Raw genomic sequence first — 26,627 nt, forward strand, 5'->3', positions numbered from 1 at the left:
TACATTTACATCTTCAATTTTATCACATGACAGGAGGCTTCGTATTTTGCATAACTTTCTTTACTTTATGCCTCCAGCAGCACAAGTCAATCAGAAAACTTTAAACCAATCAGTAACAGGCATCACATCCATATATAAAGCCCTGACAGTCACATGATTTCCTCTTTCTTTGCTGCTTCCAGCCAAGGCACAGGTCAGAGTATTAAGCTCTCAACTGTTTTCTATATATAATGCAAATTTATCTTATGGTCCCTTTAAATTGTTTTGGCATTGTACCTTTTTACTTTCCCCCTGTCTGGGGCCTCCCTTTTTCATCTGCCTCCTCTATTTCCCCCTGCTAGATCCATCCTTCTCCCTGGACTGCTAGGTGGTTTGTTTCCCACTGTTTTTTCCCCTGCTGGGATCTGTTGCTGTCTGTCTGCTTGCCTGTTTGTCCCTCGCGATTCGTGGCATTTTACCGCGATCGCGCGGGACCACCAGGCTTCTCTAAGAGTTCCAGGGTACCGAGGGGTGGGTAGGGGGGCGCGAGGGGGTGCCGACCGAGACCGTCGGACCGCAATCGCGGGCCGCGGTTGCGGACTGCGCGGCGAATTTGCGCGCGAACGGAGGCCATCTTGGATCTCACAATACCGCGAGATCCTCGGCGGCCATATTAGTTTCGCCAGTTCGTGATTCCCACGAACTGGCACAGAGTTCCTGCTTCTATAAATGTTTATATTTAGGTTTTATGTGCCATTAAAGTATTACATGAATAATTGGTCCTTCCCACAGGACACCTAACCTAGTTTTAAGGTAAAGTGTTTATATTCTTGATACAGTCGGAAATAAAAAGTTTTTGCCACATAATATAATGTGTTAACTACACACACTCCTAATCCCTGCAACTCAGTGTTAAAGGGCCACTGCAGATTACTTACCAGTAGGATGGTATTACACCAAACCAGGAGCAACTCCAATCAGGCTAAGCACACTTCTCACTGTAGTTAACCCCTGCAACTCTGTGCTAAAGGGCCACTGCAGATTACTTACCATTAGGATGGTATTACACCAACCAGGAGCAACTCCCATCAGGCTAAGCACACTCCCACTGTAGTTAACCCCCTACAACTCTGTGCTAAAGGGCCACTGCAGATTACTTACCATTAGGATGGTATTGCACCAAACCAGGAACAACTCCCATCAGGCTAAGCACACTTCTCACTGCAGTTAACCCCTGCAACTCTGTGCTAAAGGACCACTGCAGGTATCTTACCATTGGGATTGTATTACACCAAACCAGGAACAACTCCCATCAGGTTCAGGCTGCACTGCCCATAATTGAAATTAATTTTGTACGTGTAACCTCAGAAAAGAAAACAAAATATTGTATTTCATGTAAATCACAGCAATTATGCATTTAAAGTCACCAAAGAGTTGGCACATTGCATAGACAGCAACTAGTGTTACTTTAAATAATTTAGATATATACATTTATGCAATAAAAGCAAATACATGATTAATTTAATAAAAGCAACAATACAACAAGTTAAAAAAAATAGCATTTTAGTTAAAGATTTATAAAAACAATGAAAATCAGTCATCGTGGTGCTTAATTGCCAGTCTGTGCAATTACTTTTTCCTCTTCCTTTTCATATTGGGGACGAAACATTGGCTGCATATGGTATAAGATTTTTATTCCAAACAAATAATACTGTCTACCCCAAATGTGTAATTCCTGCGCAACATGTGATCTCCTCTACATTCCAAATTTGATGTGCTTTTATTTGGTGTGTGGATTGTATCACATAATGGGGTCTTTAACTGCTTTTCTAGGTATATGTATTTCAAATTATAGTAAATTATAAAGTTATAGAAAATGGCTATAGAACACAAAATATGTCACTGTTCTTTTTTTTTAATTTGAGATATGCAGATTTATTGTTTACTTCCCACTAATGCATAATAATTAAATTATAATTGTCCGGAGATCCGAAAATAGTTTGTCTTGCACTTATTGCATTCTGCCGGAGGCAGTATCATCCGATAGACAAAATGGTTCTATAAAGGCACACATCAGCACTTTTTAATAGTTAAAGCAATTCAGTAATGATATCATAATTAGATCTATAATTCATATTGATTAAGAAAACATATTGGTAGTAGGTTGGAATACATAAATTCATTTCCTTGATCAATACACCTGTCAAATCAATTAAATACCCTAAAACATATTGATCGGAATAACAGAATATACAATTTACACTTTCAAAATCACACTAGGTTAATAACAAGAAAATTAAGAATGTGTGTTTATATTATTAAGAACAAATGTGTCCTGTTGATTAGTCAAACGTTTGCACTAATTTGTGTCTTTGCTAATTAGCTGCAAGAACATTCTATTGAAGTTACTTTAGAGGTATTTAGGAAAAGGGTAGATGTGAGTTCTGTTCGTTAAATCACGTTTTAAAAAAAGAGTTTGGGATTTATTCTCTAGAGACTGAGTAGATGAGAAATATTAGACCAAATTAGGGGATTTGAAGAGCTTTTATTAAGTATGCTACTTTTGTAACTCAGCTGTTTTGGCATAAATGTTGTAGTTCCATTGTCAGCTCTCTGCAATGTCCAATTAAGTACTTGCACTAAACACAAAAATGCCCATTGATAGCCTGAATTGGAACGGCTAAATTAGAGCGCAATCTCTACCTTAGCCATAACTCCAGTGGGCTACCTAAGATTCATTGTTAAAACAAGAAAAAATCTTCAGGCACCCACGGAATTAAAGCCATAGGCAGATTTATTGGATCAGAAAAACAAAGCAACGTTTTGACCTTTAAATAGGTCTTTATCAAGGTTGAAACGTTGCTTTGCTTTTCTGATCCAATAAATCTGCCTGTGTCTTTAATTCCGTGAGTGCCTGAAGATTTTTTTCTGATTCGGCGCACCTGGTTTTAAGTGGAGTTAATGCTGTTCCTTTTCTTCTGTTTTACCGCATTCATTTTTAAACTGTTTCAAAAAAGGTTTAACATTGAATGGAGGGACAGTGCCAAGGAACTCCAGACACTATAACTAATTCAATAAGATGAAATGGTCATACTGCCTACCGTGTCCCTTTAAGACCTCGCGTTCCGATCTGGTTCTAACTGCTTACAGTAAAACCTACTTGTTTAATGTAAAAGATCTAAACCATTGTATGCTATTTATTTATATTGTTGTGTCTATTTCATTTACAAGACCCACGTATATGTTGGTAAATGCACTTTAAATATGTAAATGACATGCAAAAACAAAAACAACAGTATTTGAATAATACAATTTTTCAAAAACTTTATTCAGAAAAAAAGAAAAAACATTCTTATCCACTTATTGAATTGTACGCCCATTTATTTCATGAATTAAAATGGTATATAATATATTATTTCCAGCAGTTAACATTATAAATCTTTCTAATTTTTGTTGATAATTTTGACAGAGCTGTCCACGTTTCTTTGAATTGTTGTAGCACAATGTTTAGTACCATGTTTACAGAATGTAAGGCTATAATCATAGAATAACGGAAAGTGTCTCTCCCCTAGCAGTTGATTCCGAGGACCACTACAAATACATCGGACTAATTTGCTGCAAAACCATTTTCCATCACTGGTAACTGCATCACTGGCGGAGTACTGTAGAATTGTTTTGGCACAACATACAAATAAGTGAACACTGTTCTTTATGGGAATGTATCTCTTAAAATAAAAAAAATGTAATATGTTGTGCACAATAAAAAAGAAAAATGTTAAACTTTACCCTAACTTTTGCTTTACTACAAGGAAGTATAATAATAAAAGTATTTGTTTTTAAATAAATGATCAATCAGTGTTCTGGTGGCATCTCTCAATGTTCACTGCTCGTTGTGTCTAAATCATATTGTGAGTGTCTACACACCAGCAGAAAGAGAATGGGCTGATACATTTCAATGTGGTATGTCACTATAAATGTGACAAAGGAAAGGCCACTCTCTGAATGATAGTGGGATGTTCTATATTGCGTGGAAAAATGTTTGTAACGAAAAAAGTATTTTATTGAATATTCCATTGATTTTCTGCGGTGTTAATTTTTAAAGCTTTGGCGGTCTATTTCAACAGTCCTAAAGAAAGAAACAGAAGATGTGGAAAAAATACTTAGATTCTGTGGACAAGAAGTGTCAAACGTCTGTCCTCCAGCAATTGTTGGAAGAAATACTGGGAGGTTTTAGTCATATGGGTTGAAATTGGTCAGACCTGTTCTGGACCGACAAAGTAAAATTGGCTTCATAGAAAAAGTTGGAACATTAGAGAAAATATTTGATTAGAAAATTGATTTTCCATATTTGAACATTTTATATAAATGCTCCTGTGCACATGCATTAGTCGTCATAGAAACTAGTGAAGATGGAATCAACATTTACATGCGTATCTTACAAATAACCTCCATATGTTTTAATGGTAGTTCAGCACACACTTAAATTTTTTTTTAAATGAATGGAACACTCAAAGCATTATAACCACTACAGCACGCTTAGTTTGGTAATAGTTTGACATTTTTACTTGGGGTCTGTTCCCTGCTTCCTCTCAGCTTTTAGGAAGCCAAAAACTGATTGCTCTATGTGCAGAGAGCTTCTGTCCGAATGAAGTCAAGGAGCCATGCCTGCCAGACTCCTGGTAACAAGTCACACCGTTACTAAATAATGTAACTATTTACATTGGGATGCAAGGGTACACCTTGCACTATAACCACTACAGTCCATTTTAACTTACAAATGTTTTGCATTAATATAACAAACTCACCTAGCAACTGGGATACTCCATGTAAAGTACAGGGCAATACGGGAACATCAAAAGGAAAAATTACTCTAGCAGCGAGACTGTCAAGCTAAAAGGCACAGAAAAACTTTAATGATACAACAATTAATGATGCAAATGTAAATAGTTAGTGGCTCCTATGAAGAACTTGAAAACCATTCACAATAATATCATACAGCAACACAATATGACTGGTATCTTAGTATGACATAAAATTCAGTATTACTGAATATAAATGCAAATTATGCTATACGTAAAGTTTACATTCTAATGTGGAATGCACTGGAGATGAGAGATTGTGTATTTCACAAAACAACCCTGATCTGCAGGGTTTTGCCAATTCATTTCACAAGCATATTTGGCATTGCCTTATAATTTTTACTTTCTTGATAAAAATGTCAAATTAATTGTCCAATTCAAAACATGTTGCAAAAGTGTTTTTTTTTTTTCTAAAGTTGAGGTTTTTTTTTTTACTCAGAAAATTTAGACTTAAGTTTAGACAGTGTCCTCACACCTTGGATAAATTTGAGAAATGCAACAAAGAGTTTTTTCACATACATTTATCTTCGGCAAACGCCGAACAATACACATTTCAAAGTAGCAAAAAACAAACAAAACGTGTTTATTGCAGACTCATGAAACTCCAGCTCTGAATTTTTTAGAATGTGTTTTAAGATGTCTTCACACCTGCTAGAAACCATCACCACATCATAAGTTAGTGCTAATTAGAAAACATCATTTGGAAAAGAAAATCTGGTGGCGAGTGGTGAGCTAAAAGGGGCAGATCCACTTTAACAAAACAAATGTAATTAATTATGCAAAATATACATTAATTACATTTGTTAAATAGTTTCTGGTGGCTGCTAACCATGTATGTGATGACCCTATGCAAACATCAAATATTTTTCTACTTTTTCCAGTGGAAGCTAGCTAGCAAGCACCAGTCAGCTACCACATAATTTATCCTCACACGTCCAAGGGTTATTTAACTATTTTCCAGCAGACAAATGGTCCACATTTTCATCATTCATGCACAAAAAGGGAATGATACCAGATGCATTGGTCACAACATGGGTTGAAAGAGGTGCTTGATAACATTATATGGGATTTGGATGCAAAATACACAGATTTGAAACCAGACAAAATATCAAAATGTCAGGATGGTGCTTATTTGGTTGAAATTACTGATTTGCCCTTATTAAATAGGAGAATTGCAAATCTAGTCACTATCCAGTCATTTTAACCAAATTTTGTTCATCCAGAGTAGATGTGGTCACATCGGTTCTGCATGCCAGTGAGACAGACTACCATGGACATTGGAACTGAGAAGGAATAGAATGGAAGAGCAAATCAAGAGTAATGAGGGGGTTAGTACAGACATGGGGCTGGGTCAGTGGTACTAGGCACCATACTATTGCTCCCCTACTGGGAAAATACAGCATTACAAATTCAAAGTTTAAAGGAACACTATGGGGTCAGGAACACAAACATGTATTCCTGAATCTATAGTGTTAAAACACCCTCAAGCCCTCCTCCCCACCTTACCCTCCCAAAATATAGTAAAATATTACCTTTATTCCATTCTGCTGCTGTTGCCTCTGCCCCTGATCTGCCTGCTTGACTGACATCCTCAGAAGTGTTGAGCAAAGCCAATCATAATGATCTCCCATATTATTAGTAGTATTATTATTATTATATTATTTATTTGGCGCCAACAAAATTCCGTAGCGCTGTACAATGGGTGGACTAACAGACACGTAATTGTAACCAGACAAATGGACGCACAGTTAAAGAGGGGTTGAGGGCCCTGCTCAATGAGCTTACATGCTAGAGGAAGTGGGGTATAGTGACACAACGGGTATAAGTAGGGGTAATAAAATAGGTTGATAGAAAAGTATTCACTGGGAACTTAGTAGGTTATTTTTGACAGCTGCAGGAGAGGAGTCGTGGGGTGGGAGGGGAATGAAAATCCGCTAACAGTTTAAATTATATGCTTTCCTGAAGAAGTGTGTTTTCAAAGATTTTTTGAAGGAGTGGAGACTGGGTGAAATTCTAATGGAGAAGGGAAGGGAGTTCCACAGAAAAGTTGCAGCCCTGGAGAAGTCTTGGAGGCAAGCATCAGATGTGGGAGTACGGACAGAGGATAGACGTAGGTCTTCAGCAGAGCGCAGGGGCCTCGACGGGACATACTTGTGTATTAGGGAGGATAGGTAGGTTGGAGCAGCATTATGTAGAAACTTGTAAGCAAGCGCCAGAATCTTAATTTGAGCCCTATATCAAACTGGAAGCCAATGTAGGGACTGACACAGAGGGGAGGCATGGGAGGTGCGGGCAGACAGGAAAATGAGCCTTGCCGCCGCGTTCATAATAGATTGCAGCGGTGCAATCTGGGAACACATAAGACCACTGAGAAGGGGATTGCAGTAGTCAAAATGAGAAAGAACAACAGCATGGACCAGCACCTTAGCCGTGTCTAGTGTTAAATAGGGGTGGATGCGAGCTATGTTTTTGGCAGGATTTGGTGATCGACTGGACATAAGGGGTGAAGGAGAGGTTGGAGTCAAAGAGAACACCTAGGCAGCGAGCCTGCGAGGTACAGGTGATGGTGGCGCCGTTGACTTGGAGGGAGACAGACTCGGGAGTGGCAGCACTTGATGGAGGAAAGACCAGAAGTTCTGTTTTGGACAGGTTGAGTTTAAGAAAGTGAGCAGCCATCCAATTGGAAATCGTGGAGAGGCAGTCAGAGACACAAGTCAAGATGGGCGGAGAGAGATCAGGAGAGGACAGGTAGATTTGCGTGTCATATATGAAAGCATTGAATTGGCTGTCAAGGAGGCAAATCAGGGGCAGAGGAAGCACAAGACAAACACAGCCCTGGCCAATCAGCATCTCCTCATAGAGATGCATTGAATCAATCCATCTCTATGAGGAAAGTTCAGTGTCTCCATGCAGAGGGTGGAGACACCGAATGGCACTGCCCCAAAAAGACACTCTAGTAGTAATCTGAGGAGTTGCCATTGCAGGTATCCTTAGTCTGTAATGTAAACACTGCCTTTTCTCTGAAAAGACAGTGTTTAATGCAAAAGTCTAAAGGGAATGATTATCACCAGAACAAATACAATAAGCTGTAGTTGTTCTGGTGACTATAGTGTCCCTTTAATAATATTATTATTCATGTATTTATTATAAAAGGCTTACTCAAAGCATCAAGACCCCTTTAGAGTGGTCATTGTGCTTGGAATCTGTATTTGTAGCATTTCAGTAAGACACCCGGTACATACTGAGATATCTGATTAACTTGAGGTTTCCACGAAAGATCCAGGATGGTTAATGTTAAATCTAGGACGGTATGAAAACATCTGTCCTCTGCACGTATACCATGCTGGGCAGAAATAAATATCCAACACTACAAGCTGCCCTAAGTCCTCCCTTAGCCTGCCTCCGTGACATCCCTTCCCGACAGAGGATCGGGCTGCAGGGAGAACCTGGCCTCATAGCTGGATTTGAGTTAAGTTTTTATTTCTTTTTTTGTATATAATTTATAAAAATGTAAGAAATGTATAAAAAGGAGGCCATGTAAGCAAGGGTTACTCAAACCCCCCCCCCCCCCCCAAAAAAAAAACAAAACGGGATTTATAGAAAAAATAAAATTTTGTTAGAGTAACCAAGTAACCATCCAACATTGGTATTATTATCACATTCATAAAAAGCAGAGAAAATTCCACAACGTGTAAGGCTACAAACGCATCAATGCATTTCCACCCTGGCACCCTTCGGGTTAATCCACAAAATCTACAAACAGACTATTTACTGCGTGAGAATAGATTGCTTGCATTTCTTTAACACGGCCCGTGTCTTGGCCCTCCAGTTGTAGTTTCAGCTTTAAATACAACATTTTAATCGAAGTGCAAAATTCCTGGGTTGTTGCAGTTTTGTGTTGACACTTACGATATGCATTGTGAATCATGTTGTGTGTTTAATGAAAGGGTTTAGAGCATTAGTGTTTTTCAATTCCAGGAAGAAACCAGAAAAATGCAACCCAATTATTTACAACGCTCGCTGGTGTCAAGGGACAAAGAACAGATTTTGATATATTTCCATCTGCATTACCCACTGCATGTGGGACAGCAAAATCCCATTAAACACAACAATCGCCGCCTATAATGGCTGACAATAATTGAGACTTGAGAACAAATTGCGCTTTCAGGGATTCATGTTATTGGAAGAAAAGCGCAATAAAACATCAGATATGAATAGACAGCAGTTTTTTATGCTATGTTATTAACAGAGCATACATGCCTTAAAGCAAGGGAGAAAAGGTTATATCACGAAAACAACAGCATGCAATGCATGCAAACCATCACAAACACAATCTACATGCCAAGTACCATGATCATTTTATTGGCATGGAATGGTCTTTATGCTTGGAGTCTGTATCTGCAGGGTTTCATCTTGAAATGCAACTAAATGAGTTAAAGTACATAGTTGTCATTATTATTATTATTTTATTATTTATATAGCGCCAGCAAATTCTGTAGCGCTGTACAATAGGGGGACTAACAGACACGTAATTGTATAGTTATTATTATTATTATTATATTATTATTTATATTGTAACCAGACAAATGGACGCACAGTTAAAGAGGGGTTGAGGGCCCTGCTCAATGAGCTTACATGCTAGAAGAAGTGGGGTATAGTGACACAAAGGGTATAAGTAAGGGTAATGAAATAGGTTGCTAGTAAAGTAAGCACTGAGAACTTTTTTGACAGTTTCAGGAGAGGAGTCATGGGGGGAGGAGTGCAATGAAAACCCACTAACGTAGATGTAACTCCACCACCAACAACGTCACCGCCAGCCAGGCTGGTTAATGTAAATTCTGTGCATATCTGTCACCTGTTGTCAGCTGCACAACACGACCAATTGTTGTGGGTCGCTCGGATGCCCCACTCTATGCCACTAAAGTTCTCCCCACGGCCTGTCCTTCCTGATATCCTCCCATTGCAGTGAAGAAGGATTGGGCTGCCAGGAGAACGTGTTGTTTTTTTTCTCTTAGGTGGAACTATGTCAGTAAGGGCTACTCTAATCAAAAACAGTGTTTTCATAAAACTCTCTCTACACATTAATAGCGGATAGCGAGTGCCTATATTCTGTTGATTTGTGTACCATTACCAACTCTTAACAATCTATGCTCCAGTATCCACTTCTCGTTCCAGATAAATATATATTTTTTGTTATTTATTCCTTTTGTTTTTGGTAAGAATTTCATATATGGAACAAAGTGCAAATATTCAGAATAACAATAAATTGGAATTATGGGTTTAGTAGCCATAGTGCAATTTGAGAAAAGATAATTATATAAAATAAAGCAACCATCAGTAGGCACAACATCAACATAGCTTAAAGGACCACTATAGTGCCAAGAAAACATACTCTTTTTCCCGGCACTATAGTGCCCTGAGGGTGCCCCCACCCTCAGGGACTCCCTCCCGCCGGGCTCTGGAGAGAGGAAAGGGTTAAACCAGGGGCGTATTAGCCGCGAGGCAAACAAGGCATTTGCCTTGGGCGGCATTTTCCAGGGGGCAGCAAAAAACGCCGCCCCCAAATGCCCAGGGCAAATGCCTTGTTAGCCTTGCGGCTAACTGACAAGCCGTCTGGGCGGGCGATCTGCTGGGCTGCGCTGGCGGGCGGGCGGCCGGCGAGGGAGCACTTCCTCTGAGCTGTCTGCTCAGCTCCCTCGCGCGCCGCACAGTGAGGCTGGGAGCCGGAATATGACGTCATATTCCGGCTCCGCCTCCCAGCCTCACTGTGCGGCGCGCGAGGGAGCTGAGCAGACAGCTCAGAGGAAGTGCTCCCTCGCCGGCCGCCCGCCCGCCCGCACTGCCCAGCAGCCACTGGACCACCAGGGAGAAATAGGACCCCCCCCAGCATTCCCTAAGGTAAGGAGGCTGGGGGGGGTAAATAAAAAAAATGTGTTAAATATGTGAGTGAGTGAGTATGTGTGTATGTCTGTGTGTGTGTGTGTGTGTGTGTCTGTCTGTTAGTGTGTGTCTGTCTGTTAGTGTGTCTGTGTATGTCTGTTAGTGTGTCTGTGTATGTCTGTTAGTGTGTGTGTGTGTGTATGTCTGTTAGTGTGTGTGTGAATGTCTGTTAGTGTGTCTGTGTATGTCAGTGTGTGTGTCTGTGTATGTCAGTGTGTGTGTCTGTTAGTGTGTGTGTATGTCTGTTAGTGTGTGTGAATGTCTGTTAGTGTGTCTGTGTATGTCTGTTAGTGTGTGTCTGTTAATGCGTGTGTGTGTGTCTGTTAGTGTGAGTGTGTGTGTATCTGCTAGTGAGTGTGTGTCTGTTAGTGTGTGTCTGTTAGTGAGTGTGAGTGTGTCTGTAAGTGTGTGTGTGTTTCTGTTAGCGAGTGTGTGTTTCTGTTAGCTAGTGTATGCGTATCTGTAAGTGAATGTGTGTGTGTGTGTATTTAGAAGGCGGGGCGGGGGAAGGGTGAGGGTGGTGCGGGCGGGGGGAAGGGTTGGATGGGGGTGGCGCGGGCGGGAGGGGGGCGTCTGAGTTTTGTCCTGCCTAGGGCAGCACAAAACCAGGATACACCACTGGGTTAAACACTTACCTTTCTCCAGCGCCGTGCGGGGAGCTTTCCTCCTCCTCTCCTCCTTCCTCGCGACATCATCGGCTGAATGCGCAAGCGCGGCAGGAGCTGCGTGCGCATTCAGCCGGTCGCATAGGAAAGCATTTACAATGCTTTCCCATGGACAATGGCGTCTTCTCACTGTGATTTTCACAGTGAGAAGCACGCAAGCGCCTCTAGCGGCTGTCAATGAGACAGCCACTAGAGGCTCTGGAGGCTGGATTAACCCTTAGTATAAACATAGCAGTTTCTCTGAAACTGCTATGTTTATAAAAAAAAAGGGTAAACCCTAGCTGGACCAGGCACCCAGACCACTTCATTAAGCTTAAGTGGTCTGGGTGTCTAGAGTGGTCCTTTAACTGCTACAATTAAAGTAATCTCTGCTTGAAAAGTACAAATATGTTGCCTGGTCGTATAACCTTACATGCGTTAATTCAATACACACAGCACAAAACTACTACTACTATCAAACTAAACGTTCAGAAAGAAAAAGGGATAAACAGCTGCTCAAAATAAGTGATTCAATAAGATTATGGATCCAGTCTATTTTTTTAAATGTCCCGATACAGACAGTATGAAGCCTTCTCAGTTAGGATGAGTTGAGAGCTTCGCTGATGCAGCCCTAGGACAAACGGAGGAATGTTCGCTATATTCCTCTGATGTTGGAGAGCAGGTGTCAGAGAATCAGTGGGAGGACCAAGTTGCAGCATTGTGGGAGGCATCTCAAGCATGCTCAATAGGCAGTTCAAGTTGCGAGGGTGTTTTGAGGCACCTGGAGCCAGGCAGACAGCCCTAGTCATGAGGCAAATGTAATTTAAGTATTTTCCCCTTGGACTGTGCCAGCCTATGTCAGTCAAAGGGGATTAAAGAGGGAGGGGCTAGGGGCTGATGCAGCCGCAATTAGGCTGCTGGTGGCCAGAGGGAGACCTGTCGGTCTTCCTTTCGAAATTTACATCAATTTCGGCCGCATGTCCCACTGCCGCAGGTACGCCCTGCCTCCTGAACATAGCTCTGTCTCCAAAACACAAGCCCCACCCCCACACACGTTGCTGAACTTGCTGGAAGGAAGAGGCCACAAAATGGAAACTTCACCTACCAGTGCCAGGTAAGCTTCAGCCATTACAGTGATTGTGTGTGTGTGCCTGCTAGTGAGTGAGCATATGTGTGTGTGTGTGCCTGCTAGTTAATGAGCTTGTGTGTGTGTGCACCTGCTAGTGAGTTAGCTTGTGTGTGTGTGCTCCTGCTAGTGAGTGAGCTTGTATGTGTGCGCATGTGTGCCTGCTAGTGAGTGAGCTTGTGTGTGTGCCTGCTAATAAATGAGTTTGTGTGTGTGTGACTGATAGTGAGTGAGCTTTTGTGTGTGTGTGTGTGTACCTGCTAGTGAGTGAGCTTGTGTGTGTGTGTGTGTGCCTGCTAGTGAGTGTGTGTGTGTATGTGTGTGTCTGCTAGTGAGTGAGCGTGTGTGTGTGTCTGCTAGTGAGTGAGCTTGTGTGTGTGTGTGCCTGTGAGTGAGTGAGCTAGTGTGTGTTGCTGCTAGTGAGTGAGTTTGTATGTGTGTGTCAGTGAGCTTATCTGTAGTGAGCGTGTGTGTGTGTGTCAGTGATGTTATCTGTAGTTGGCATGTGTGTGTGTGTGTCAGTGAGCTTGTCTGTTGGAAGCATGTGTGTGTCAGTAAGCTATTTTGTGGTGAGGATGTGTGTGTCAGTGAGCTTGTCTGTGTTGAGCATGTGTGTGTCAGTGAGCTTGTTTGTGGTGAGCATGTGTAGCGGAGGTACAATATTCTCCAGGTTATCTTATAATCCAAGTGAGACTCAGGAACAAGGCAATTGTAAATCCACAAGCAAGGTTTCCAGCAGGTAAAGTAATACAGCAGTATCCCAGCAGCAATCCCAATAACTGGACGACACACAGTTTCAGGAGCAGAACTGACAAACTTTATTCCACAGTGCCTGGCGCTCCCAAAGTGCATGGTGCTCCCATGCAAGGGAGGAGTTTTCAACAATTAGTACAGTATCCAATCTGGGATTAGTAACCTCCCACACATCTCCTCCCCTCAGCTTACATCATAATCCCCTTTATACTGTACTCAGATTCCCCCAGTTCCTGGATGTACCCCTAAACCTAGGGGTACCCCTTTAAATGGCACATCCCCTGATAGCCCTGATCTGGGTGAGTAATATATCTAAAAATCACCCAGATTGGACCAGGGCTTCGGGACTTTTATGGAGGTAATAAAAAGACCGACCGCGCTGGATGTAACAGCCGAATTGGGTTCCATGCGATGGGGCCCTGCGGTCGATCACCGTATAAGGCAGGGGTGGGGAACCTTCGGCTCTCCAGATGTTTTGGACTACACCTCCCATGATGCTTTGCCAGCATTATGTGTGTAAGAGCATTATGGGGGATGTAGTCCACAACATCTGGAAGCCGAAGGTTGCCTATCCCTGGTAAAAGGGAACACTTTACACGAATGGCTAAAGGTACAGCGATTAGGTAGGGTTCCTGTCCATCGAACGAGGGGCCGTTCGGTAGTTTGGAACCGTACGGACCGGGCTGGTGGAGGTCTCAGCGGTGTTCGCCTAGTCGAGTGTCCGATTTGGGTTCCAGACACTCGACGGCAAAACACCGCTGTTCGGGAGATTGTAAAATGGCGGCCACCACGTGTTTGTTTCCCGAATGGCGGCCACCCCGAGACAAAGGACCTACCGCATAGCTCGTTAATTACCCGCTTGCAACATTGTTGCCATGGGTAATTGAAGGCACACTTCACACAAGGGAGGTCTGGTTGTTCAGTAGTTTCATTCCCCTACTTTATTCGAATGATTCTACCGAACAATCAGAGGAATACACTTCTTTAAAAACACATAGAAACTGGCAATGTACACGAATACAGTTATTCACATGAAATTTGTAGGACAGCCCAGGGTCATCCGCTACAGCATGTGTGTGTCAGTAAGCTTGTTTGTGGTGATCATGTGTGTGTCAGTAAGCTTTTCTGTAGGGAGCATGTGTGTGCAAGTGAGCTTTTCTGTAAGGAACATGTGTGTGTGCGTGTCAGTGAACTTGTCTGTTGGAAGCATGTGTGTGTCAGTGAGCTTGTTTGTGGTGAGCATGTGTGTGTCAGTGAGCTTGTCTGTGGTGAGCATGTGCGTGTCAGTGAGCTTATTTGTGGTGAGCATGTGTGTGTCAGTAAGCTTTTCTGTAGGTAGCATGTGTGTTCCAGTGAGCTTTTCTGTAGGGAACATGTGTGTGTCAATTGTATGAGCATGTTTGTGTCAGTGAGCTTTTCTGTAGGGAATGTGTGTGTCAATGAGCTTTTTTTGTGAGCATGTTTGTGTCAGTAAGCTTTTCTGTAGATCACATGCGTGTGTCAACAAGCTTTTCTGTAGAGAGCATGTGTGTGTTAGTGAACTTGTCTGCAGTGAGCATTTGTGTGTCAGTAAGCTTGTTTGTAGTGAACTTGTGTGTTAGTGAGCTTGTCTGCGGGGAGCATGTATGTGTCAGTGAGCTTGTTTGTGGTGAGCATGTGTGTGTCAGTGAGCTTGTTTGTGGTGAGCATGTGTGTGTCAGTAAGCTTGTTTGTGGTGATCATGTGTGTGTCAGTAAGCTTTTCTGTAGGGAGCATGTGTGTGCCAGTGAGCTTTTCTGTAAGGAACATGTGTGTGTGTGTGTGTGTGTCAGTGAGCTTGTCTGTTGGAAGCATGTGTGTGTCAGTGAGCTTGTTTGTGGTGAGCATGTGTGTGTCAGTGAGCTTGTCTGTGGTGAGCATGTGCGTGTCAGTGAGCTTATTTGTGGTGAGCATGTGTGTGTCAGTAAGCTTTTCTGTAGGTAGCATGTGGGTGCCAGTGAGCTTTTCTGTAGGGAACATGTGTGTGTCAATTGTATGAGCATGTTTGTGTCAGTGAGCTTTTCTGTAGTGAGCATGTGTGTTTGAGCTTGTATGTAGTAAGCATGTGTGTGTCAGAGTTTGTCTGTACTATGTTTGTGTGTATATCAATAAGCTTGTCTGTGTGTCAGTGAGATTGTCTGTAGTAAGCCTGTGCGAGTCAGAGTTTGTCTGTACTATTTTTGTGTGTATATCAATAAGCTTGTCTGTGTGTCAGTGAGATTGCCTGTCAGTGAGCTTATTTGTTTGCATCTGTGATATATATATATATATATTACACAAGATCCAGCGCACTCACCTATCCACTAAACAGCAACTTTAATATTGACAGATTTTATTAGTTTTTGTTTTTTTTAAAGCACCAAATCTAGGCGAGAATAATGGGGGTTTAATTACATTAAATGATCATACACTGCATAAGCCTGCCACAGCGTCAATGTACCCCATCTTTGGCAGGTCCTACTCTAACAGCCTAATACAGGGATAGGCAACCTTTGACACTCCAGATGTTGTGGACTACATCCCCCATAATGCTCTTACACCCATAAGACTGGCAAAGCATCGTGGGAGGTGTAGACCAAAACATCTGGAGTGCAAAAGTTTGCCTATGCCTGGCCTAATGTCTGCTCTTTTTTCCCCACCATAACCTTTTTGTGTTTTTCTTCCCAAGCACTACCAACCCTCAATAAGCAAACCAGTAATCAGGCTCATGCTGATGATTTGCATATTTTTCTTAGTTGTGTTTCAAATCTTTTGTATACAGCAGACACAGACTCAAAGGAATCCATGTTTAAAATAGAATCAGGCAAAACTCTGATTCTTTGTTTAACTAATTTGCATATGCCCACCCAGAATCCTTTGCGGTAGTAATATGCAGATTTGTGATTTCTGTGGGAAAAGCAAATCTTATGGCTTGACTGGTGTGCAGATGTTTGTTTAACATTGTATTAACTATCCACTGACTTCAGGTGGAAGGGGTTTTCAATCACTATATATATATAAAGGGGTTTATATACTACTCAATCATCTGGGGTGGCAACACATAGCTTTACATATGTGACAATACATGATGCAATGACTTATGGGGCTAGCATATATATTTTTTCCAGGGCGGTTTTGTATCCCCAGTCCGGCCCTGGCTTTGAGGGAGCGATTACTGAGGTCTGCATCCACCAGTGATGCAAACCTCAGACACTCACTGGACAGTTAGGGATTCTGGACCCCATTAGACCACTAGACAGAGCTAGCCACTGCTGGATAACCAGTGAGTGTGATGCTTACAGTTGACCCCCAGGGATCATAGCCTGAAGAAAGTCAAGCAGAAGGTGACAGAGCATGACCACAAACAATATATACAGCCACCACACTCATATCACAAACAGCCAGCACACCACTTACAGTGAGCATTGCACACACAATGTACAGACACGTTACATACTGCCAGCACACACACATTACATACAGCCAGCACATATCCCACACATTACATGCAGCCAGCACATCACACACACATTACACCCAGCTTGAATTTTTAAATTGATTTTATGGTAAATTTATCTAAAAGATAGGTGTCAGACAGGGTCCATGAGAGGCACAATTTTAGTGCTTGCCATAGGCTCTATCTTCAGTAGATAAGCATCTGGAGACTGAGCAGGTATGTAGAGGCTGAAAGGAGTGTGTTTTTTTATACGGGCTAGAGTGTGTGTATATGTGATAAAGCAAGTGTTTTTGTATATGGGCTGTAGTGTATATTTGATGGGGATGTAGAGTGTGTGCGGGGAATGTAGTATGTGTGTGTATAGAGGCTCCACTGTGTGTGTGAATGTATGGGGTGTGGTAGGGGCTGTAGTGGGGGGAGAGGGTAGTAATTTAATTTGGTTTTTATTATTCTTATTTAAAAATGTATCCCACCCACCTCCCTGCTTGGACCTAGTGATCCAGAGGTGAGATTCTCTAGTCTGCCCCTCTCTAGAGATGCAGATTGAGTATATGCCTTTTGCAAGGTATTTGTTCTTCCCACCGGCCTATGAATTCACACAGCAAGGCAGGCGCATGAATTGTGCCAGCCTTGCCTATCCTTTGATATCCTCTGTCAGCCTTGGCCCACAGTCATCGCAGGTCATTTGCCAGGTGTGACCGATGGGCCGTTCAGGCCTGGTTAAACTGCTTTGAATTTTTTTTTTTCTGGATAGAGGGACAGCGTCAGAGTACTACAGGCTCTATAACCAGTTAGATTATTATTAGATGGTTATTATTAATATTGCCATTTATATAGCGCCAACAGATTCAGTAGCGCTTTACAATATTATGAGAGGGGTGATTTAACTATAAATAGGACAATTACAATAAAAATTAAAGGAACAATAGGTTGAAGAGGACCCTGCTCAAACAAACTTACAGTCTAGTGCCTACAGTGTTTGTTTATGGTCCCCTTTTCCAGGATTATTTTTTTTTGGGGGTATCCAGCAGCATCGTGGTTTGTACTGAGTAGACAACACACAATTAAAATTGATAAATAATCGCTTTTATTGTAGTCAAAATAAAATCTGTATTGAAAGGCACTCAATCCAGAGACTGTCCCTCCTAAATAGGGACACTTGGGAGGTTAAATATTCATTTAACACTGAATAGAAGGACAGCATCAGAGTACTACAGGCACTAAAACCTGCTAGGTTAGATGAAATGGCTATAGTGCCTACAGTGTTTGTTTATGGTCCCCTTTTCCAGGGTTTTATTTATTTTTTTGTATCCTGCAGCATCGTGGTTTGTACTGAGTAGACAACACACAATTAAAATTGATAAATAATCGCTTTTTTATTGTAGTCAAAATAAAATCTGTATTGAGAAGCACTCGATACAGAGACTGTCCCTTCTAAATAGGGACACTTGGGAGGTATAGCTACCTTTGTTCCCCTTTCCAATATAATTTTTATTTCAGCTTGGTATTTTATTGTTTGTATGTGTCTTTAAACTACAATACATGTATCTAGAATTTAATTTACATGAATACATTTTTTTTGTTAAATTATACCAGTTACTTCAATGGTCAGGTCACCTAAAATATCCTATCGGAGTAGTACCAACTGGCCACACCCCGAAACAAAAGTGTTCCTCCTTGGCCATTTGAAACATGGGAATGTATGCATCCACATATTTTCTAGACATTTTGTTAGAACAATCAGTCAAAGGAATATTTAGCACAACAAAACAGTCCACTGCCATTTTTTTAATTGCACAGGACCTTTACGAGTTAGCTTGGGATGGAAAGGGTTAATGAACTTCTTTATAAGACACAATTTTCTTTCATAAATAACATAACATTTGGCAACAGAGTAATGATTTAAATAAGAACACATATACATTTAGTTTATTAAAATATCCCTAATCAAATTAAGAATTTAAACTCAGTGGATTAATCATTTCAAATAAATGTGAAATCATTTGCATATATATGTTGTTGTTTTTGTGATCTCAATGATACAACTTTTAAAGTGTTTCTTAACAAAAAGATAATTTAGAATACAAAATAAGTATAATGAAAATAAAGTCTTGATACATTTCTTGAATGCATACTTAAAATGCTCTTCAGAAACAGACCGAAATGTGCTTACGCTTTGTTAATACTTTGTACCACCTCTTAATTACCGACATGTCAGCCATGAAATAAAAAAAAAGAACACTTGTTTAATTTTGGTATTTTCTAGGCTTCGGTTTTACTCATCCACTTACGAAGCTCATCAACAGCTAATTGATAACTAATTCTCTGCAATTTGTTTTATATCTGCCTTAAAGAACGAAAATAAACACCGCTATCTCAATGATGGAAACTTGTTAAGTGTGTGTTTTTGTAACAAATAGTTTTTGGGAGGAAAGTAAATGCTGATCTAGATAAATTAAAGAACTATAAATTGGTCTTAATCTAAATTCTGGAATTAAAAAAATATGATGATGATATGGGAGCAAGGTTAGATTTTAGAAACAATTTTTTAACATCAAAGATTGACATGAAAGCTTGAAGCTGATGGAAGGAGGAATTAAAAAATAACATATAATGAAGCAGCGATGGTTGGTGAAGTTTAAAGATAGTGTCGCCAGGGTCCTCCCCTGTAATTTGAGCCACTTAACTTAACGCTGTAGCCACCATCTCCTGACCTTTGTAAAATACACAGAGAGGCATACAATACAGATATACTCATACAATACTCAGAGGTATGTACAATATATTACACCAATAAAATACACAGAGCTGGGTAGACTACAGTGATATCCATACGGCGGGCAGATAAATACAGAGATACAACACACACAGGGATGGGCACAATAAGGAGATACCCATAACTATCCCACACAACAAATGTCTCTGGGATGGATACCAAGAGCTTCAATACAGAGATATCACACAGTAAAAGGTCTCTGTATAGCTGAAACCCATTGTGACACACACATGGACAATGACTGGAGTTTATGTATTCGTTTACCCATATCTCAAGAGAAAGAAAAAATATTAGCGGCCCTAAACTATTGCAGATCATTTTTTCCACATCCTGGTGGGGTGTTGCCCCAAGTGCCACTTTGGACAAACCTTCACTGTATTGAAGGAGTATAAGTAGAGTTAGATATTAGAAATAACAAAGTATAAGTAGCAAATTGGTTACCAGCACAATCTGCTGGCTGGTGGCCAACATCTCCAAGGGGAACAAAAGTTCCACAAAACCAAAAGGAAATTAGCAAGTGAAATTATGACTTCCTGCCACGTAAACTCTACTGAATGATTTGTGGTTTAATTTTTTCAACAATTGTTTATTTATTTTATATATAACATACATATATACAAGCATATTAAATAAACATTTTAGTAAGACAAGTTCTTTTGACACAGTGTTTCAAAGGCAGCACGACACAACATCAAACAGTATCCAATGTGACATTCCTTCTTCAAAGGAACATATTATATATTGATTGTGTTACGGAATTGGTAACTAGGGGTAACTGAATGATTTGTGGTTTAATTTTCCAGGATTTTATTTATTTTTCTGTACGATGTTGGTCTGTGTTGTTCAAGTCATATTCATAAATGGAGAATGGGATATGTTATTGGTTCAGGAGGAGGACCTCTTATTCAAATATATATAATCCATGTATTGGAGTAATAAGGGATTCGGATTGAGGTAAAATGGGAAAATTGGTGTGAATTAACTAGGGAAATTATATAGATATACTATAAGATAAAGAGTAAGTAGAAGTTAAAGATGTAAGTGAAGATGTCTCAGGTGAGAGAAGAATAGAAAAAGGTAAGAAGAAAAGAGAAGTCCAAGGCAGAAGAGGAAAGTACAAGAAGGTTAGTGTCCAACTCCACCTCGTAGATTGGATGAAATGAGGTTGGGGATATATACAGAACTAGGCAGGGTAGCCAAGAGTGCCTCTGAGGCTTGTTTTTCTGGATTGTATAGTGTCTTCCTGGGTTGAAGGTAGCATTTATGTTGTGTCTCCATTTAGACAGGGGTTCCAAATTTTGTGAAACATTTTGGGGGAGTCATGAATGTGAGATGTTAGCCTGTCCATTTCTAGTACTTTGATTGTCATTTACGAATGAAATAACATTTTGTAGGCCTGTTTTTTTGTGATTTACACAAATGGTGGGAGATGTTAACAAATTCCATATTTCTGACCAATCTGAAGATTCCTTTGGGCGCCCTATGTCTTTTTCCAAGGCTGCAATATAAAGGAGTATAATTTGTGCGGTGTGTCGTGTGTGCTGCCATGGAAATGTATAAATGTAAAATCTGATCTTTCAGGTTGGAAGCATCAATGCTCCATCGTTCGAAAGCTCTGAGGGGAATGATTTGTGATTTCACATAATCAAGTGGTAGACTTGAACCAAATATTATTTAAAGACTTTGCCTGTAATTATAGTCATTATAAGTAGCATTTTCAGTTGAATTTGGGGGAAACGCTTGAAGCATTCGTTGTGTTAAGCTATTTTAATAGCTTTCATTTGATTTGTTCATTGAAACAGCTGAAAATGTGTAAATTTTGACAATAAACCTGATTGTCAGTGAGGGTTTAATCATTTTGATTGCATATATATATATATATAATTTTTTATTTTTAAAGGATATTTGGGACTTTCTTTTGATCGTGTTTGATTACATTAAAAAAAAGAATTAAAAAAAAATGCACACTTTAAACAGTCACACAAGAAAAAGATATGTTTTGTCATGATATTGGACATACCCTATATTCTTTGAATTTCTGTGGTTAATGAGTAATAAGTATAAGTAATGCCTGGCACATTTAGGTACGGTTTGTAATGACGATAAGCATTTATTTATGACTGATTATTTAATAAATGTTTGCTTGTATTAGAAACCAAAACACATTTCTTGTGTGTATACCCTAAGGAAATATTGTGCATGCTTACGAGAGGCTAAAAAATCTAGGTTAATAGGAACTTATTCTTCTTACTTTAAAGGCTACTAGTACTTTATAGACCAGCAGTTCCCAAACTGTGTGCCGTGGTGCCGTGGTGCCCTGGGTCGCTGAGACAGACACACAGGGGCGCCGCGTCCTTCATCTCTTTTTGTGGTGCCATGGATAGAACTCCGAAGATAGAATAAAACGAACATGTTTATACATGGCCAGAGTTGTTTATTGTTTGTGATTAGATAATATGGCTTTTCTAAAAAACTAATATTCTGAGGATCACCCGATCAGCCCAAATTTAGATGAATTTCAGTTTGGAACTAAATGTGTCTCTAAGGCTAATAATATCTAACAGGGAAAATTCCTGGGGGGAAAAAAATGGTATTTGAATAAGTACAGTATCTCACAAAAGTGTGTACACCCCTCACATTTTTGTAAGTATTTTAATTATATCTTTTCACGTGACACTCTGCTACAATGTAAAATAGTAAGTGTGCAGCCTGTATAACAGTGTGAATTTGCTGTCCCCTCAAAATAACTCAACACACAGCCATTAATGTCTAAACCGTTGGCAACAAAAGTGAGTACACCCTTAAGTGGAAATGTCCAAATTGGGCTCAATTAGCCATTTTCCCTCCCCGGTGTCATGTGACTCGTTAGTGTTACAAGGTCTCAGGTGTGAATGGGAAGAAGGTGTGTTAAATTTGGTGTTATAGCTCTCACACTCTCTCATACTGGTCACTGGAAGTTCAACATGGCACCTCATGGCAAAGAACTCTCTACGGTTCTGAAAAAAAATAATTGTTGCTCTACATAAAGATGGCCTAGGTCAGTGGTTTCCAACCTTTTTTTCCATAAATTGTACCCCCATATTAGCAAAATGTTTGTAATTAATATAGTTGCTATTATTTTACATGTATACCTTTTTCTCTGTCCAATTTCCCCTTTTTTCTGCCTGTTCTTCCTCTGACAGTGTGTATGGGTTTAAGAGGGTGACATTGGGGGGAAGGGGGGGGGGCAGTGTGTGGGATGAGGTCAGTGGGGGGGCATCATATGGGAGGAAGACAGTGTGGGAGGCAGTGTGTGCAAGCATAACATTGTGGGGGTGGCAGTGTTTGAGAGGATGACATTGTGGGGGGGCAGTGTGTGGGAGGATGACATTGTGAGGGGCAGTGTGTATGAGGAGATTGTGAAGGGACAGTGTGTGAAAGGGCAGGTGACGGTGTGGGAGAGGTGTGTGACAGTGTGTGGGGAGGACAGGTGACAGAGAGTGGGGGCAGTGTGTGGGGAGGGTGTCAGTGTGGGGAAAGGGGAGTGACAGTGTGGGGAAAGGGGAATGACAATGTGGGGAAAGGGGATTTTGGGGGGACAGTGTTTGGGGAGGAGGACAGTGACAGTGTGTGGGGGCATTGTTTGGGGAGGGTGACAGTGTGGGGGAGGACAGGTGACAGTATGTGGGGAAGTTTACACTGTTTGGGGAGGTTGGTGACTGTGTGGGGTGGTTAGTGACAGTGTGAGGGAGGGTCGTGACAATGTGGGGGGATAGTGGCAGTGTGTGGGAGGGTGACCATGTGGGAAGAGGTCTGGTGACAGTAAAGGGGGGACAGTGTGAAAGTGACAATGTGGGGGGTAACAGTGTGGGGAGGGCAAAGATCAGTGTGAGGGAGGGTGGCAGTATATGGAAGGGTGACCATGTGGGAAAAGGACAGGGTACAATGGGGGGTGACAGTGTTTGGGGTAGCAGAGTGGGAAGGGCAAAGGCCAGTGTGAGGGAGGGCAGGTGACAGAGTGTGGGGAGATCGGTGACAGTGTGGGGGGTGACAATGTGTGGTGAGGTTGGTGACAGTGTGAGGGAGAGGGGTGACAGTGTGGAGGGAGGGGGTGACAGTGGGTGAGGGGGAGGGTGACAGTGCATAGGGGCAGTGAATGGGAGGAGGACAGTATGACATTGTGGGAGGAGGACAGGTGACAGTGTGGGAAGAGGGTGGCAGTGTTGGGGCAGCGTGCGGGAAGAAGACAGGTGTGGGAGGTTGGTGACAGGTGTAGGAGGTTGATGACAGTGTGAGGGAGAGGGATGACAGTGTGGAGGGAGGGGGAGACAGTGGGTGAGGTGGAGGGTGACTGTGCATGGGTGCAGTGAATGGGAAGAGGACAGTGTGACATTGTGGGAGGAGGACAGGTGACAGCTTGGGAAGAGGGTGGCAGTGTTGGGGCAGTGTGTGGGAAGAGGACAGGTGTGGGAGGGAGACAGCAGGGAGGAGGGTAGTGACAGTGTGGGAGGGTGACAGTGGGGAGGGGAGCAGTAGCAGTGTAGGAGGGAGAGAGTGGAGATGGCTGGGGCAGTGGCAGTGTGGGAAGGGTACAGTGGGGAGGGGGCAGTGGCAGTGTGGGAGAATGACAGTGGGGAGGGGGGCTGTGACACTGTGGGAGGCTGACAGTGGGGTGGGGGTCAGTGGCAGTGTGGGAGGGAGGCAATGGGAAGAGGACAGTCAGGAGGGGGGCAGTGGCAGTGTAGGAGGGAGAGAGTGGAGAGGGGACAGTGGCAGTATGGGAAGGGTACAGTGACGAGGGGGCAGTGGCAGTGTGGGAGGATGACAGTGGGGAGGGGAGCATTGACACTGTGGGAGGCTGGCAGTGGGGTGTGGGTCAGTGGCAGTGTGGGAATGGGAAGAGGACAGTGGGGAGGGGGGCAATGGCACTGTGGGAGGGGGACAGTGGAAGGGGGTCAGTGGCACTGTGGGAGGGAGGCAATGGTAAGGGCAGTGTGGGAGGGATACAGTGGGGAGGGGGCAATGGCAGTGTGGGAGAGTGGCAGTGGGGAGGGGCAGTGTGGGAGAGTGAAGGTGGGGAGGGCAGTGACAGTGTGGGAGAGTGACACTGGGGAGGGGGGCAGTGGCAGAATGGAATGATGACACTAGGAGGGGGGCAGTGACAGTGGGAAGGGGGAAGTGGCAGTGTGGGAGGGGTACAGTGGAGAGGGGGCAGTGGCAAAGTGGGAGGGATACAGTGGGGAGGAGGCAGTGTGGGAGAGTGACAGTGGGGAGGAGGCAGTGTCAGTGTAGGAAGGGAGACAGTATGGAGGGGACAGTTGGGGAGGTGACAATGGGGAGGAAGCAGTGGCAATGGCAGTGTGGGAAGGGAGACAGTGTGGAGGGGCAGTGACAGTGTGGGAGGGAGACAGTGGGGAGGAGGCAGTGTGGGAGAGTGGCAGTGGGGAGGAGGCAATGGCAGTGGGGAAGGGAGACAATGGGAGGAGGCCAGTGACAGTGCAGAGAGTGCACCCAAATGAGAGTTCTTACACTTCTGGGATCCCACCATGTGTGCACAGCTCCTGTGTCTCGTGTTGCTCTGTGGCAAGCCCTCCCACGCGATGTTGTCAGTACCAGACTCTCACTGCTCTGCTCTGCACTCCAATGAGGAAGCAAGAGGGCGGAGCCATGACAAGCCGAGAGTGACAGAGAAGTGAGGGTTCTTGCATCTTACTGACATGATGGAGAAGCAGTCTAAGGCTTCTCCATCCTGTCACCCCTTCCAGCTATAAAGCATGAATTAAACTCGGAGCAATGTACCCTGGATTGGCCATGTGGAACTCAGTTCCGCCATTACAGAAATGTTTTCGCGTACCCCTTGGGGGGCTGAATTCTACCCCTGGGGGTACACGTACCACAGGTGGGAACCCCTGGCCTAAGCTATAAGAAGATTGCCAAGACCCTGAAACTGAGCGGCCACACGGTGTGCAAGACCATACAGCGGTTTCACAGGACAGGTTCCACTCAGAACAGGCCTCACCATGGTCGACCAAAGAAGTTGAGTGCAAGTGCTCAGCATCATATCCACAGGTTGTCTTTAAGAAATAGACGTATGAGTGCTTCCAGCATTGCTGCAGAGGTTGAAGGGTTGGGGGGTCAGCCTGTCAGTGCTCACACCATAAGCCGCACACTGCATCAAATTGGTCTGCATGGCTGTTGTCCCAGAAGGAAGTCTCTTCTAAAGATGATGCACAAGAAAGGCCGCAAAATGTTTGTTAAAGACAAGCAGACTAAGGACATGGAATACTGGAACCATGTCCTGTGGTCCGATGAGACCAAGATAAACGTATTTGGTTCAGATGCTGTCAAGCGTGTGTGGCGGCAACCAGGTGTGGAGTACAAAGACAAGTGTGTCTTGCCATCAGTCAAGCATGGTGGTGGGAGTGTCATGGTCTGGGCCTGCATGAGTGATGCTGGCACTGGGGAGCTACCGTTCATTGAGAGAACCATGAATGCCAACATGTACTGTGACATACTGAGGAAGAGCATGATTCCCTCCCTTCGGAGACTGAGCCACAGGGCAGTATTCCAACATGATAACGACCTCAAACACACCTTCAGGACCAACACTGCCTTGCTAAAGAAGCTGAAGGTAAAGGTGGACTGGCCAAGCATGTCTCCAGACATAAACCCTATTGAGCATCTGGGGGACATCCTCAAACGGAAGGGAGGGGAGCACAAGGTCTCTAACATCCACAGCTCTGTGAAGTTGTCATGGAGGAGTGGAAAAGGACTCCAGTGGCAACCTGTGAAGCCCTGGTGAACTCCATGCCCATGAGGCTTAAGGCAGTGCTGGAAAATAATGGTGGCCACACAAAATATTGACACTTTGGGCCCAATTTGGACATTTCCACTAAGGGGTGTACTCACTTTTGTTGCCAATGGTTTAGACATTAATGGCTGTGTGTTGAGTTATTTTGAGGGGATCGCAAATTTACACTGTTATACAGGCTGTACACGTACTAATTAACATTTTAGCAGAGTGTCATTTCTTCAGTGTTATCACATGAAAAGATAAAATAAAATATTTACAAAAATGTGAGGGGTGTACTCACTTTTGGGAGTACACCCCTCACTG

This window comes from Pelobates fuscus, chromosome 1 (genome assembly GCF_036172605.1).
Source record: "Pelobates fuscus isolate aPelFus1 chromosome 1, aPelFus1.pri, whole genome shotgun sequence".
NCBI classification, from domain to species: Eukaryota; Metazoa; Chordata; class Amphibia; order Anura; family Pelobatidae; genus Pelobates; species Pelobates fuscus.